Source organism: Diceros bicornis, chromosome 9 (assembly GCF_020826845.1).
Source record: "Diceros bicornis minor isolate mBicDic1 chromosome 9, mDicBic1.mat.cur, whole genome shotgun sequence".
NCBI lineage: Eukaryota > Metazoa > Chordata > Mammalia > Perissodactyla > Rhinocerotidae > Diceros > Diceros bicornis.
The window spans coordinates 75,727,630-75,742,662 of NC_080748.1; the positions used below are offsets into that span (position 1 = coordinate 75,727,630).

At 40.2% G+C, this 15,033-nt stretch overlaps 1 protein-coding gene across 4 annotated transcripts in view; it reads left to right on the forward strand.

Annotated features, from left to right (window-relative positions):
* CLYBL (citramalyl-CoA lyase) overlaps positions 1-15,033 on the forward strand; it is a 228,172-nt gene that overhangs the window by 175,856 nt on the left and 37,283 nt on the right. The gene's annotated exons all lie outside the window — the stretch shown is intronic.

The window sequence follows — 15,033 nt, forward strand, 5'->3', positions numbered from 1 at the left end:
AGCTCTAAGATTCAGTGGACAGGCTAGCTCCCATTTTCTGTGAGTAGATTGGCCCCTTCCAGGACTCTCTTCAGTGCTAGGAGACCAGCCCTCTGTGTTTTCCATCCAATCAGGCACTGGGGACACAAGAGCCACGAGATACACTCCCTGTCCTTACGTGGTTAGAGTCCTGGTGTGAGGACATTGGATTATTGAGAACAAGTCAAGCTAGTATGAGCTCAGAACCAACCCCAAGTGAGTGTGCCCCAGGAAATGGGAGTTTAAATTTGTACAGCCCTTTTTAAAGATTTTATTTATTTTATTTTTTCCCCCCAAAGCCCCAGTGGATAGTTGTGTGTCGTAGCTGCACATCCTTCTAGTTGCTGTATGTGGGACTCGGCCTCAGGATGAACGGAGAAGTGGTGCCTCGATGCGCACCCGGGATCCGAACCCGGGCCACCAGCATCGCAGCGCATGCACTTAACCACCAAGCCACAGGGCCGGCCCTGTACAGCCCTTTTTAAAAAGCAGTTTTAGTATACACATTAAAATGAGCATGTATTTTTTTTTTTTTTTAATCTAACACTTATCACCATTTTCAATCCTCACCAATCCCTGAGTCAGGCACTTTTATTGTCCCCATTTTTCAGATGAGGACACTGAGGCACAGTGAGGTTAAGAGACTGCCCAGTCTCTTACAGAGCCCGTCATTGGCACAGTTGGGACCCAGACTTGCTGGATTAGAAGGAGGTTGTGAAAGTTGGAATTTCATGCCCGTTCCTTTGGAGCCTAAATAAGCGTGGATTTTGACCTAGCATTTGCACTTCGAGGATGTATCCTAAGGGAATATTCAGACAAGTGCTCTAAGATGAATGATGGGGATATTCATTACAGCTTTGTGTATGCGTAATCTTTTAGGTATCAGGCAAATGTCACATCCTCAAAGAAGCTGTTTTGCTACCCTATGTCAAGCAACGCCCCCCCCATTACTTCTATCCCATTACTAAATTCTGTTCTCTTCCTAGATCTTTTCACAGCCTGCAATTGTTTATTGGTTTACTTGTTTATTCATTGTTTTCCTGTCTGGAATGTAAGTTCCATGTGGGCAGGGAGCTATTATCTACATTACCTAAAATAGTACCTGGCACATAAAGAGTATTCAGCAAATATCTGTTGAATAAAATGAATGGATTAATAGCAAAAAAATGGGGAAGATTTAAACCTTAATCCTTAGAGGATTGATTAGATAAAATATGGCATATCCAAGCAATAGAATACTCTGCAGGCATTACAAATGATTATGTAGATTATTCCCTACATAAAGATATACCCTACCTCTCATTGGGTAAAAAAGACAGGTGACATAATGCATGTGGAATACAATCCCCGTATTGGTCGGGGCTCCTGGTAGGCGACCACAGAATCTACTCTACCAAGTTTAAGCAGAAAACAAAATAGTTCATCATAAGCTACTGGGTAACTCACAGACCCTATAAGATGCAAGAGGGGTTCAGCAGACAGAGCACAAGACTGGGAGCCTGACATGTGAGTTCTGCCTCACCTTGACTGCTGACTAGCTGTGCGATCTCTGGATAAGTTAAGTCTTGTGACCTCTATGTTCTTCAGGCAAGTGTGGATAATAAAACCTGCCCTGTCTACACCTCAGGACTGCTTTGAGGGTAAATGAGATGCAATGCCCCTTGAACTGTGTATACATTTACATCGTCATTATCAGGTGATTTTGAATGTCTGAGCACATATACTTCATTCCAAAGCCATATTACTCAGCATTGGGGTGCCATTGGTCCTCTCCATTAACTAACTGTACATCACTAAGCATTAAATTGCCCCATGGCAGTGGTCTAGACAAAAAGGCTGGTTATTCCAGCAGTTGTGTTTGCTAAACTTGTCCTAAAATTGCCTTCTGTGTGACTTCAGCCACTCTCCCTGAGGAGTGACCTATGCTTCTGCTTCGGGCCTGTCCTTTTCTCGAGGCTCATTAAGCTTGCCATCTGCGGGACGCTCACCCTTCTCATCTCTGGGGTCTACACAGTGCTGGCCACAAAGCTTGGCTTCCTCTCAGCAAGTCCTCCTCAAGCACCTTCCTCATTGCCATGAGGGGCTGACACCTAGAGCATCAGTGTTCAAAGTCACTGTCGACCAAGGCTTCGTGCATGGTAGAGGCAACTGACTAGGTATATATCAGAGGCTAGATTCAGTGAGTTTTAAAATTTCCTTAGAATTCCATTTTTTGCACATCCTCTTTATATATTAAAAAAAAAAAAAAACTTTGGTTCTCATTGCCTGTCTGTTATTAAAGGAAAACAGCATTGTGATATGACGGAGGATTTTAGCAAGGTACTGATATCGTTAAGAACTTTAATGTTCCTGAAACCAGGCGTGTGTTGCAAGGTGGGATGATTTTCCTGTTTCCTATATGTCCAGAGGCCTTTCCTGGCAGCACTTCCAGCCCATGAGACTTTCATCTTCATCTTGCATGAAGGATACAATTTGGTTCTGACGCACGGGTTATAGAAGCTGTTGAGCATCCACACAATCTGTTATGCTAAATCACACCTGGTGTCTCCACAGAGAAGGCTCTGGCAAGCATCCTTGCCACTGGGACCGTGGCCTCTGACGCCAAAACATGGCAGTGGTGCAGCGAGCCTTCCAAGAGCCAGCTCACTGGCACGGTAAATTAACCTGCTTGTTCTCACGTTAAATGCTTTATGAAAATTTACTGGGTGCAAAAAGAGGGAAGAAAACCCAAGTGGTTCCGCTCTGAGCCTGCCTGGCACCCGTGAAAGAACGAAGCTGCCGAGAAAGTCAACGTGAAGAGCTGGCAACAGGAAAAGGTGTAAAACGCAATGAAAATCAAGTGCGGTGCCAGCCATTGCTTTGTTTTATTAGCATTTTCTCGAGGAAAACATTTAATTATAGCAGATCTGGTGTTTGTGAGCTGGGTGAGATGGCCACTTTCTCCACTTTCTCCACAGTCCCCATTTTCAGAGGACTTGGGGATGCTGCGATAGACTGCAGAGAGAAACCTCCTTCCCTGGGGCTTGGTCCTTGAGAAGTGCCCTTTGCTATAACCAAACCATCATTCTCAAAGGGCGGGATCTGCCTCTGAAAAATCAAATGTTCTGATGGCCATCATCATCCTCCATTCTTCAGTTTTCACATTAGATTTTTCTTTCCCTTGTTGATTTTAGAATAAAATAAAATAATAGGGGGGAAAAGTTCTACCCTTCAAAATACTTACAAATTTGCCAGCTAAAAGCAAGAAAACGTTTTTTAATTACCACTTTCTTTGGGAAATAATCAGGAAGGAAGACAACAACAATAACAAAAAACATGAAAAATAAATGATTAGCTATTATAAAATAAGGGCAAGTGTGTATTTGAGCACAGAAATCAAAATATACAAAGGTGGAACCAACTGGTGATATTGTGTGGAGATTTTTTAAATTCCTTTTAGTTTTAAAGCCTCACCTCCCTTAAAAGTAGTTTGTGAGAATAATGATCCAGTTTAATATAGGACAAGTATATTTCTTTGCATTCTATTTTTGCCTTCACAGAGCTTATTCATTTGGTTACCTGATTTCTTCATTCGTGGCTGCCAGGAAGACTAATTAACGCTGAGGAATCTAGAGAATCCTCTTTGGGGATGCTGCTCTGCCGCTCCGAGTCAAGCTTCCTCCCTTGAATGAGAAGTCAAGGCCTTGAGCCCGCAGCCAGCTGAAATTGGGTTAGCTTGGTTTGTTGAATTGCAAGGCTGTGTGTGGCTTATCATTAGACATTTCTACTTCTCTCTGTAAGCTTTTCTATGCTCCCACTTATGCAGACAAGATTCTCTGTGTCAGCACCTTGGAGAAGTGTTGTTGAAGCAGCTGGCACCCAGACAGGACTCCCTGGCAGCATGGTGGGGGCAGCGCAGCTCCTTCATAACCCACCGGAGTGCAGCCTCCCAGAGGAGCGGCAGACTTGCCTCCAGATTTTGATGATGGGCAGGGAAACAAATGTTCTCCTCCATAAAAGTGAAGAAGGTTTTGCTTTTTAAAAAATTGGTTCTTGATATTTACTTTAAGGGGACAGTTTGGATCAGTTCCTAGCAATGTATCTCAAGTCGGCTTCAGAACTAAAGGAAGTCATCAGCCAAAATATATTGTGAGCATCACAGTAAAACTGCTCAGGCTGGGACAGGCGACAGGGCTATCTCATGCTCACCTGGAACCATGGCAAGGCTGCCTCACTGAATCATGAACCCATCACTCTTGATTTATCGTTAAAAAAGAATGAAAGGCCTGTGGACCCTGTGCCACATAGGTAATCCGTGGCAATGTGGCAAATGAGAGCGTTTTCACCCTTATAATGTAGAAAGGTAGGTGCAGAGACGACACTGTTCCCTTTTGCTTGTTTTCTTTTATTCTCCCATGCAGACTGCAACCCAGCAGGAGGGCTTTTAAACCAAAACAGTTAATTACCTCCTATAACCCAGAGAAGTCTTGAAACACAAATATAGCCACAAATATAGCCAGTTGAGAGGGAGAGGGCAGTTTTGCTTTGGGCTGTGCTTTGCCCAGGGTGGGGAGGGAGCCACCTTCTCGTCCTCAGAGGGCTAAGGTAGAGGGGGAGCAATTAGAAGGTGCATGGGAGGCAGGAGTATTCCACGTTTATTTTCCCCATTTCGCTTTCAATACTCTGTACTGTGAATCGCCTGGATCAGAGACCCAGGTACGAACCCCCATTCCAAAGACAAAACTGAGTGGCTTTGGAAGGGGAGGCCCTTTCGCGATAAAAGCGCGTGCTTCGCGCTCCAGGGATGGACAAGTTGCCCATGGGCAGGGCAAACTCAAGCAGGAACCTTCTCCATTTGGCGTGGAGGGACTGTGGGGGATGGGCCTTCCCCGAGTCCAGGCCCTGGCACCTGGCAGCTTCCACTGCAGAAGGTACTTTCTCACTGAACTGCAATTCTTGTCCCACCACCCCCATCACCCTTTAGTCCCCCAGTGGAACAGAGCCTTAGCCCTTGTATTCCTAAATCATGGGCTCATGCCTGCCTGCACTGGAATCTCCTCTTTCTGTCCATCTCCTGGCTCCAGCACCTTCCCTACCTGACCTCATATGTACTGACAGTCTGCCTTTTTATTCACTCACGATTCCTGCCTCTGCCCTTTGCCCTGTCCTGGCTCTCTGCTGGGTACTAGCCCCTCCTCTGCACCTGTTGAAATCCTCACCTCTTCCACCCTCCATCTCAGCCTCAAGTGCTTCCTTCTGCGTCTAAGTCCCATGTCCTAGAGTCTGTACCACTGACCTGAACTTTATTTCACTTCTCATTCAATGGGCCTTTCACCGCCACAAATAGATGATCAATTCCTAGAGTTGCACAGGAAATGGTTTATATATCTTTCCCTATCCCCCCACACCTGTCCCCAGCACCTGGGATAGTGGGTAGCATTTGATTGATCCCTCTCCTACTGGTTAAAAAATTTAAATGCACCAGACCAGGGACATCCCAGAATCTGGGGATGGTATTCAGAAAGTTTTCTCTTCAGAATCACAAACAATCTTAATAGGACAAATCCTATCAGTTATCTAAATGTTTTCAAGTACCTGGATATTTGGCCTTAAGTACAAAAATCTCCTAATGAGTGATGGTGTTGTTCAGTTTTCCTCCTATCCTTCCCGTCCTCTAGACATAGCTAGTGGCCCCTCAGGAGATAGCGTGCCAAAGCACCCTGTTCCTCCCCTTACAGATTGTCCTGCCTCGAACAAATCTCATGCTTCCTTGTGCCTCTGCCACTCTGCTAGAAAATGGAAATTATAACATTGCCCTTCTGAGGTTGTGAGAACAAGCAATGAATAAGAACAAAGAAAATGATAAGACTGGGAAGAGCCATAAACTTGCAGGTTCCAGAGCTCCACAGATAAATCCGAGCAAGGTGATTGTTATTGGCATTGAGAAAGGCAACACAAGCCTTTAGTGGGTAAATACTTTGTCTTTTTAAAAAGTTGTGTGCAAGGTGCACCTCAAAGCCACACTACTGAATGATAAAGTTCAGAAATATAAAAAGCATAAGCAGCTATGCTCATGAAGGACATCTTAGCATTAGCTCCACATTTCCCTCTGGGTTTGGGTTTGAGGCCCCTCAGAGGCCCATGGGGACGTCTGGCAAGGTCCTCAAAAAACACAAAGCCTGTCATGTACAGTTGAGGAAAATGCATCAGAAGCAGGTGTGGAAATGGCAAAGTAAAAGAGAAGGAGAGTTGGGGAAGATGATGGATAAGTCTTTGGCAGCAGGAAAGCCAAACACCAGCCCCTCACTGGTCAAGGGCTGAGGCAAAAGCTGAGTGAAGAGGCTGAGGGAAGTAAGCTCCTCTTTCCACTTGAGTTTTCTCTTCCCAGGGAATCTTCATAGTATTTTGTTGAAAGATAAAGATGAAAACACAAAATAAAAATATCACAAGCCCCCCTACTTCACACCATATTCAAATACAGTCATGCATCACTTAACGATAGGGATGTGTTCTGAAAAATGTGTCATTAGGCACTTTTGTCATTGTGTGAACATCCCATAGTATACTTACACAAACCTAGATTGGTATAGCCTACTACACACCTAGGCTGTATGGTACTAATCTTAGACTATCATTGTATTTGCCATCCGTCGTTGACCAATACGTCGTAACGTGGCACATGACTGTATATATTCTCAAAATATATCCAGGGTCTAAATGTTAGAGCTAAAACTATAAAACTCTTAGAAGACACAGGCATAAATCTTGGTGACTTTGGATTAGGCAAAGATCTCAAAATGATAAAAGCACAAAGAACAAAAGAAAAAATGGATAAATTGGACTTCAGCAAAATTATAACTTTTGTGATTCTCTGGACACCATCACGAAAGTGAAATGACAACCTACAAAATGGGAGAAAATATTTGCAAATCATATGTCTGATAAGGGCTTAATATACAAATTACATGAAGAACTCTTATAACTCAAGGACAAAAAGACAACCCAATTTTAAAAATGGGCAAAGGCCTAGAATGCACATTTCTCCAAAGAAGGTATACTGATGGCCAGTAAGCACAGGAAAAGATGCTCAACATCACTAGTCGTTAGAGAAATGCAATCAAAACCACAATGAGATACCATATCACACCCATTAGGATGGCTATTATCAAAACAAACAAATAAAACAGAAAATAATGTGTTGGGAATGATGTGGAGAAATTGTAACTCTTGTACATTTGCTGGTGGGAATGTAAAATTGTGTAACCACTGTGGAAAACAGTTTGGCAGTTCCTCAAAAAGCTAAACATAGAATTACTATATGACCCAGCAATTCCATTCTTAGATATATACCCAAAAGAACTGAAAACAGAGACTCAAAGAGCTACTTGTATGCCCGTGTTCATAGCAGCATTATTCACAATAACATATAATTCACGGAAAGGCATAAACAACCCAAATGTCTATAAACAGATGAATGAATAAACAAAATGTAGTGTGTATATATATACAATGGAATATTATCAGCCATAAAAAGGAACGAAATTCAGATACATGCTACAACATAAATGAACCTTAAAATATTATTATGCTAAGTGAAATAAGCCAGACCCAAAAGGATAAGTTTTGTATGATTTCACTTATGTGAAATACCTAGAATAGACAAATTCATAGATACAGAAAGTAGATTAGAAGTTACCAGGGGCTGAAGGTAGGGGGAAATGGAGAATTATTGCTTAATGGTTACAGAGTTTCTGTTTGGGGTGATGAAAAAGTTTTGGAAATACATAGTAGTGATTGTTGCACAACATTGTGAATGTAATTAAGGCCATTGAATGGTACACTTAAAAATGGTTAAAATGGAAAATTTTATATGTATTTTACCACAATTTTTAAAAATGGGCAAAGAGGGGCTGGCCTGGTGGCGTAGCAGTTAAGTTTGCACGCTCTGCTTCAAGAGCCCAGGGTTCACAGGTTCTATCCCAGGTGTGAACCGACGCACCGCTTGTCAAGCCATGCTGTGGCGGCATCCCATATAAAGTAGAGGAAGATGGGCATGGATGTTAGCCCAGGGCAATCTTACTCAGCAAAAAGAAGAGGATTGGCAACAGATGTAGCTCAGGGCTAATCTTCCTCACCAAAAAAAAAAGGGGAGGGGCAAAGGATTTGATTAGACATTTCTCCCAAGAAGATATAAAAATGGCCAATAAGCACATTAAAAGATACTCAACATCGGGAAAATGCAAATCAAAACCACAGTGAACACAGTGAGAGACCACTTCACACCCACTAGGATGGCTGTAATCAAAAAGACAGATCATAACAAGTATTGGTGAGGATGTGGAGCTGTTGGAACCCTCATACACTGCTGGTGGGAAGGTAAATTGACACAGCCACTTTGCAAAGAGTTGACAGTTCCTCAAAAGATTAAATGTAGAGTTACCATATGACCCAGCAATTCCACTTTCTCCTAGGTATGTACCCAAGAGAAATGAAAACAGATGTCCACACAAAAATTCGTACATGAATGTTCATAGCAGCATTTTTCCTAATAGTCAAAAAGTAGAAACAAGCCAAATGTACATTAGCTGATAATAGATAAACAAAATGTGGTATATCCATACAATGGGATATTATTTGGCAATAAAAAAGGAAGGAAGTACTGATACATGCTACAACATGATGAACCTTGAAACATTGTACTACGTAAAAGAAACCAGTCACAAAAGACCACATATTGCATGCTTCCATTTATATGAAATGTGTAGAATAGGCACATCTATAGAGACACAAAGTAGATTACTGGTTGCCTAGATCTGGGAGGGTTGGGGAGAAATGGAAGTGACTGCTAAAGAGTATAGGGTTTCTTTTTGGGATGATAAAAATATTCTAAAATTGATTGTGGCAATAGTTACACAACTCTGAATGTACTAACAGCCGTTGAATTCTATAATTTAAATGAGTGCACTTTTTGTTATTTGAATTTTATCTCACTAAAGCTGTTAGCAAAAAAAAAAAAAAACACAAGCCTAAAAATAATCTCCCCAAAGATTATTTCCCACAAATAACAAGTAAAATGGAGTTTAAGTCATTAACTAGTTTTTAACATTTTATTGTGGAAATATTCAAATATATGCAAATGTAAAGAGAATAGTGTGAAGAGCCCCCATGTATTCATCAATCAGCTCCAAAATTTACCAACATTTTAGAGGTGTTTTTAAAATCTTTTCCAAAATTTTGTTATAAAAAATTTCAAACATCAACAAAGTTGAAAGATTGTACAGTAAATACCCATATATCCACCTCCTATATTCTCCCATTAATGTTTTACTCTGCCTGATTTTTTTTATTGAGGTAACATTGATTTATCACATTATATAAATTACTCTGCCTGCTTTAATCTATATCTGTCCATCTGTCTGTCCCTCCAGCCATCCACCAATTCATTTACTTTTTAAATTCATTTCAAAGTAAGTTGCAGACAGCAGCAGGACACTTCCCCTTAAATACTTCTGCATGTATATCATTGACTAGAGTTCAATGCTTATTTACTCATCTCTTTGTTCTTTTGAGGTAAAATTTATGTACAATTAAATGCACAAATTTTAAGTGTGCATTGCATGAATTTTGACAAAAGTATAGGCCTGTATGGCTCAAGTTAAAGCCATGGTTTTAATGTCTTCTAAAAATATTTTTAAATGCTCAGAGATTGCCAAATTAAATTCTTTTCATAGAATTATTGTATTTTGTGTTGTTTTTTGTAGAGTTTTCTCTTTTTCCATTAAATCTCGGAGGGGCAGAAATGCCAATTACATATTATGAGCTTCCCATCCATACACATCCTGAGCCTTCTTAGTCCTTTGAATGAAAGCTGATTTGGCATTTTACTATAAACCTGTGTTTTAATGTGTCTTTCATAATTAACACATCAGAAACTTTGCTCTACTAAAATCTACGTTTTCAGAGTAAACAGCATGTCTGGAATGTAATAATTTGTGGGATGAATCAATAAATGAAAAATTTTTTCACTTATTTTATTGTGGCAAAATACATATAACATAAAATTTACCATCTTAACCATTTTTAAGTGTACAGTTTAGTGGTTGTTAAATACATTCACATTATTGTGCAACCATCACCACTATCCATCCCCTTGACTCTTTTCATCTTATAAATTGAAATTCTATATCCATTAAACAATAACTCCCCATTCTCCCCTCCCCCTAGTCCCTGTCTTGATGATTTTGACTACTTTAAGTACCTCATATGAGTGGAATCATACAGTATTTGTCTTTTTGTGTCTGGCTTATTTCACTTAGCATAATGTCCTCAAGGTTCATCCATATTGTAGCATGTGTCAGAATTTCCTTCCTTTATGAAGTTGAATAATATTCCATTGTATGTATATAACATATTTTACTTATCCATTCTCTGTCAATGAACACTTGGGTTGCTTCCACTTTTTGGCTATTGTGAGTAATGCTGCTATAAACATGAGTATACAAATAATTTCTTCGAGACCGTGCTTTCAATTCTTTTGGGTATATACCCAGAAGTGGAATTGCTGGATCATATGGTAGTTCTATTTTTAATTTTTTGAGGAACCATGCTATTTTCTATAGCAGCTGTACCCTTTTACATTCCCACCAACAGTGTGCAAGAGTTCCAATTTCTCCGCATCCTCACCAACACTTTCTTTTTCTGTTTTTTTGATGGTAGCCATCCTAATCGGTGTGAAGTAGTATCTCATTGTAATTTTGATTTTGATTTCCCTAATGATCTAATGATGTTAAAAGCATCTTTTCATGTGCTTGTTGACCATTTCTATATCTTCTTTGGAGAAATGTCAATTCAAGTCCTTTGCCCATTTTTTAACTGCATTGTTTGTTTTTTTGTTTTTGAGTTTTAGGAGTTCTGTGTATGTTCTGGATATTAATTATTTATCAGAGATATGACTTGCAAATATTTTATCCCATTCTGTGAGTTGCCTTTTTACTCTCTTTATAGTGTTTTTTGATGCATAGAATTTTAAAATTTTCATGAAGTCCAATTTGTCTATTTTTTCTTTTGTTACCTGTGCCTTTGTTGTTATCAATGAATGAAATTTTAAACCAGTTAACTCATGGTATGTTGAATATTGTAGATTTTCTTTTTTCAAAAACAAGCAAACCAAGATTTCTTTGTCATGCAGAAAAAACAATGGAATAGAAAACTCAGCACTATCACCTTGCTTAAAGAAACACTACTAGGCTGTAATAATCGAGAATTTATTTGCCTTTTTTTCCAATAAAGTCACTGCAACAGTCTCTGTAATTATAATAAATTTTTATATATTTATAAGAAATATATAATAAGTTACTAGTGATGACCTGTTTTATGTCACAAGCACTTCTGTTTTTTAATATAAATGTATAAAAAGAAGTTACTATGTGAAAAAGGAGATTCTTAAATGGAACAATTCACTCAGAATTTTTTATTTTAAACCAAACGATCTCAAAATTTTCAAAAATTTTTCATATAGTTGCTGATAGCGAGGCCTTCTGCCCAAAATGTGTTCCACTCCATGCCTGTGACATCATTTTATGAATAAGATAAAATGGAAATAAGATGAGATGGACAAATTCAGAAAAAATAAAACTCACTAGTGTTTTTGAGTATGTGGCACGCCAATTTGCATTTTGTAGGATGAAAATATTAATTGTACATTTTTAAAAATCACAAATCTCCCTGGAGTTGAGAAAGTCTTTCGTATTTCTTAATTACCAAATCTTGGTTTGGCTGCATAGCTTTGTCATTGCTCCTGTGGCATCCAGGGTCGTCTTTGTGATTTCCTCTGAAAATGACTGTACATTAACATACAAGGTTTCAGTGGCAGAGTGGAAGAAGGGAAAGGTGTTAATTCAGATGTTATGAAACTGTGATAATGCTATTATTTAAGGCACTTATTTGGGTATGTTTGTACTTTGTGGTTTTATAAATAAGCCCAAGGGGCTCCTCCTGGTTGTCACAATCCTCCCTGAATCTCATATCCTGTCTGTCTCTTCCTATCCGACAGTAGAATTGATGCTGCTCTAATCCCTGGAAGTTTGGAACTAATGAACTGACTGCTGGGCTGCCGCCACGGAGCTTGGTCCCAAACTATACTGTACTTCACACTCGATTTATTCTCCAGATGGCGAGACTGTGCCGCCCTGCCGCGAGGGACCACCTCTTCCACTGGAGTGTAAAAGTGGACGGATGTTGTTTTCTTTGCAGATTTGATCATTCTGAGCTAGAAACTTGCGAGGATGATTAGTTATTAGCTTTAATGGGTGCCAATTGAACCAACTGCACGCATATTTTCTCCTTTAATTTCGAAGTCTGCAGGTCGTGGTGATGGTTGATTTATCCTCTTTCTTACGTCACCAGAGCATGTCTCTTCCCCAGGTGATAAGAACTCGGTCTCTGAAATCATAGCACGCCTTGGTTCCTGGCCCAGACAGAGTCACATAATATGGTGGCTTATGTATAAGGACAAGTTTATTAGCCACTGGTCCACTGCACTGAGCAGCCCATGGCACGAAATATCGATTGAATGCGGGAACTTTGGTAACACCACGTTTTAGAACAGGGGCCTGTTAAGATTCTGATCTATGCCAACTTTCTTTGTGACCTCTGCAGAGCCCCCCTCTGGAATCAAACATGGTATAGAACACACTATGGTAATTAGTCTCTGCAAAGATCTAATGTAACTGTTGATAAAGGCTTTAATTCCATTATTCCGTCTTTTCCAGGTTGTCAGATCTTAGGCGGACAAGTTCATCCTACAGTGAGACGTGCCTACCAAGGCCGTCCTGTAGTGTTAGCACATTTAGAATGCAGTTCCTTCTAAACCTCATTTTGAACAACCTGTTTTGCTACCAGAATGTTGGACACCCTCCCCCACCAAAAAATAAAAGGTCTTTTTTGAGCGGCCTCTTTTTGCTTTCATTTCCCTTTCCTTCTTGCTCCAGGGAGCACTTACCTCTCAATAATCTCAACAGATCACCTGGATAGCCCTTCTGAGAAGATGGAGTCTGCCAGGCCGTCTTTTACTAATCCCCCTAACGAGATGGAAATTGGGAGGATGGTCAGGGCGAAACAGGAGCCAAAGAGAAAGAGAAGGATAGTGTGAAAGGGAAGAAGGTGATGAGATGAGAGAGGTGGTACCAAGAAGTAAGGTATGTGTTAGAGAGAGAGAAGGAGAGAGAGAAAGACAGAGAGAGAACAGAATGAACAGAATTTCTTTCTTTTCACAACTGGGTGGACTGTGGCTCTCCCTAGCTGAACACCCAGAACTAAACTTAATTGTTCTTAGAAACTGCCTTCTTCTCACCCAACAGATGGCATGGGTGTGTTTGCTAGCACAGTAACATATTTCACCATTAAAATACCAAAAAGAAAAAAAAAATCAACATGCTTGTTGGCTGGTGTAAATTCAGTGAAGTTGTTGGATATTTTGGGATACATAGCAGAGGGATGCACACTTAGTTTATGTAAATTGCAACAAGCAACAGCCTGTTAATAAGGGTGTTGTGTGGCAATATACCTCCAAAGCCGTCATCTTTTTTTGGAAAGGTACAGAGTGATGAAGTGGAAAGAGCTTGGTTTTAATTCTGAGCCAAAAAGAGAAAAAAAAAAAGTCTAGTAAAATGCTGAGTATTCACTGCTCATTATTATAAGATGAAAAGTACTAATCAGATTACGCCTAAAATTGGAATTAGGTACTTTGTTTGCAGCCAATTTCACAAGAGCTGAATTTTACTAAGTAAACCGGAATGTGCTGAAACCATGGCAATCTGACTTTAGATAAAAATCACAAACAGGTTTAGAACACGAGATTTGAACAAACAGTCCCCTCCAAAGCCAAGTGAAACAACAAAACAGCTTAGAGGTCAGATTTTGTTTGACACCAACATTAACAATTTACGAAGTTGATGCTGCCAGGGATCCTGCGTCCTTGAGCACACACAGAGATTAAAGTAGAGAAGAGAGATGATGATCCAAATAACTCAGGTTTTAAAATGCATTTCAGCCTAACTGATCTAGTTAGTTCCCTTAAATTTGTCATTCACCCTGTCCCAGTAGACCCTTTACAAGGCCAACCTGCTATTTAAAGGAACTCTGGAAGTTGAAATGTTTACAAGCTGGAGCAATCCCGAGCTTGTAGCTGTGCAGGCTACATGGAGCATAACACATTTTAGGTTCTCTGAGGCCACTGATCTAAATACACACATTGCCAGAGAGCTAGAAGCATTTCTCTGAACAGCTCTAGATGGCCTTAGAACTATGATATTGAGCTAACTTCTGCTGTTCACCTTCAGGATTTTCATATTTGGTGGATGTAACAAGAGGGCACAGTAGAGCAAGTGGCTGAGTTTTACAGCAGTGGAATGGCCAACAGCATGGTATGGAACCAAGCCACTGTTGGCCGCATCATCCCTCACTTTAGCTGGTGTGAGCTCTCTCTTGCTTTTGTCTAAGCTTGGCCTGATTATTGGCAGTCGAGGCTCTGTAAATCAAGACTCCACAGAGCTGTCTTAAACTGGTCCTACATACTCTGTTTCCATCTGACCTGACAACTCTAAGCTACTGTTTCCTCACACAGTTTAACTCAGCTCCCATTTGGAAGCCTTCCCTGCTTCCACTGGGTCGTAGACCTACATCCGTCTGGTTTAAATCTGCTGTCCTGGCTTGGCATGTGGATTGGACTTAGACTCAAAATTGAGACAAGACTCAAAAAATAATTCTTTTTTGTCTCTGTTTTGGTTTGCTATTTTGCTAGATAAGTATTGCTGTTCAAATGGCTGTATATTGTTGAGACTCTTTTTTTAAACCGCATTCATCAGCAATGAGAAGCTTTAAAGTTTTATTAGTATCATAAAAACCCTTCCCAAATGAAACTACTTTTGATAAGTGTTCATTCTGACAATGAGAATTTGTTGAGGGCTGTTGGCAAGTTGGAGGAATTTGGTTTTGAAACTGAAATTGGCAGGAAGTAAGATTCCCAGTGCTTTCTTT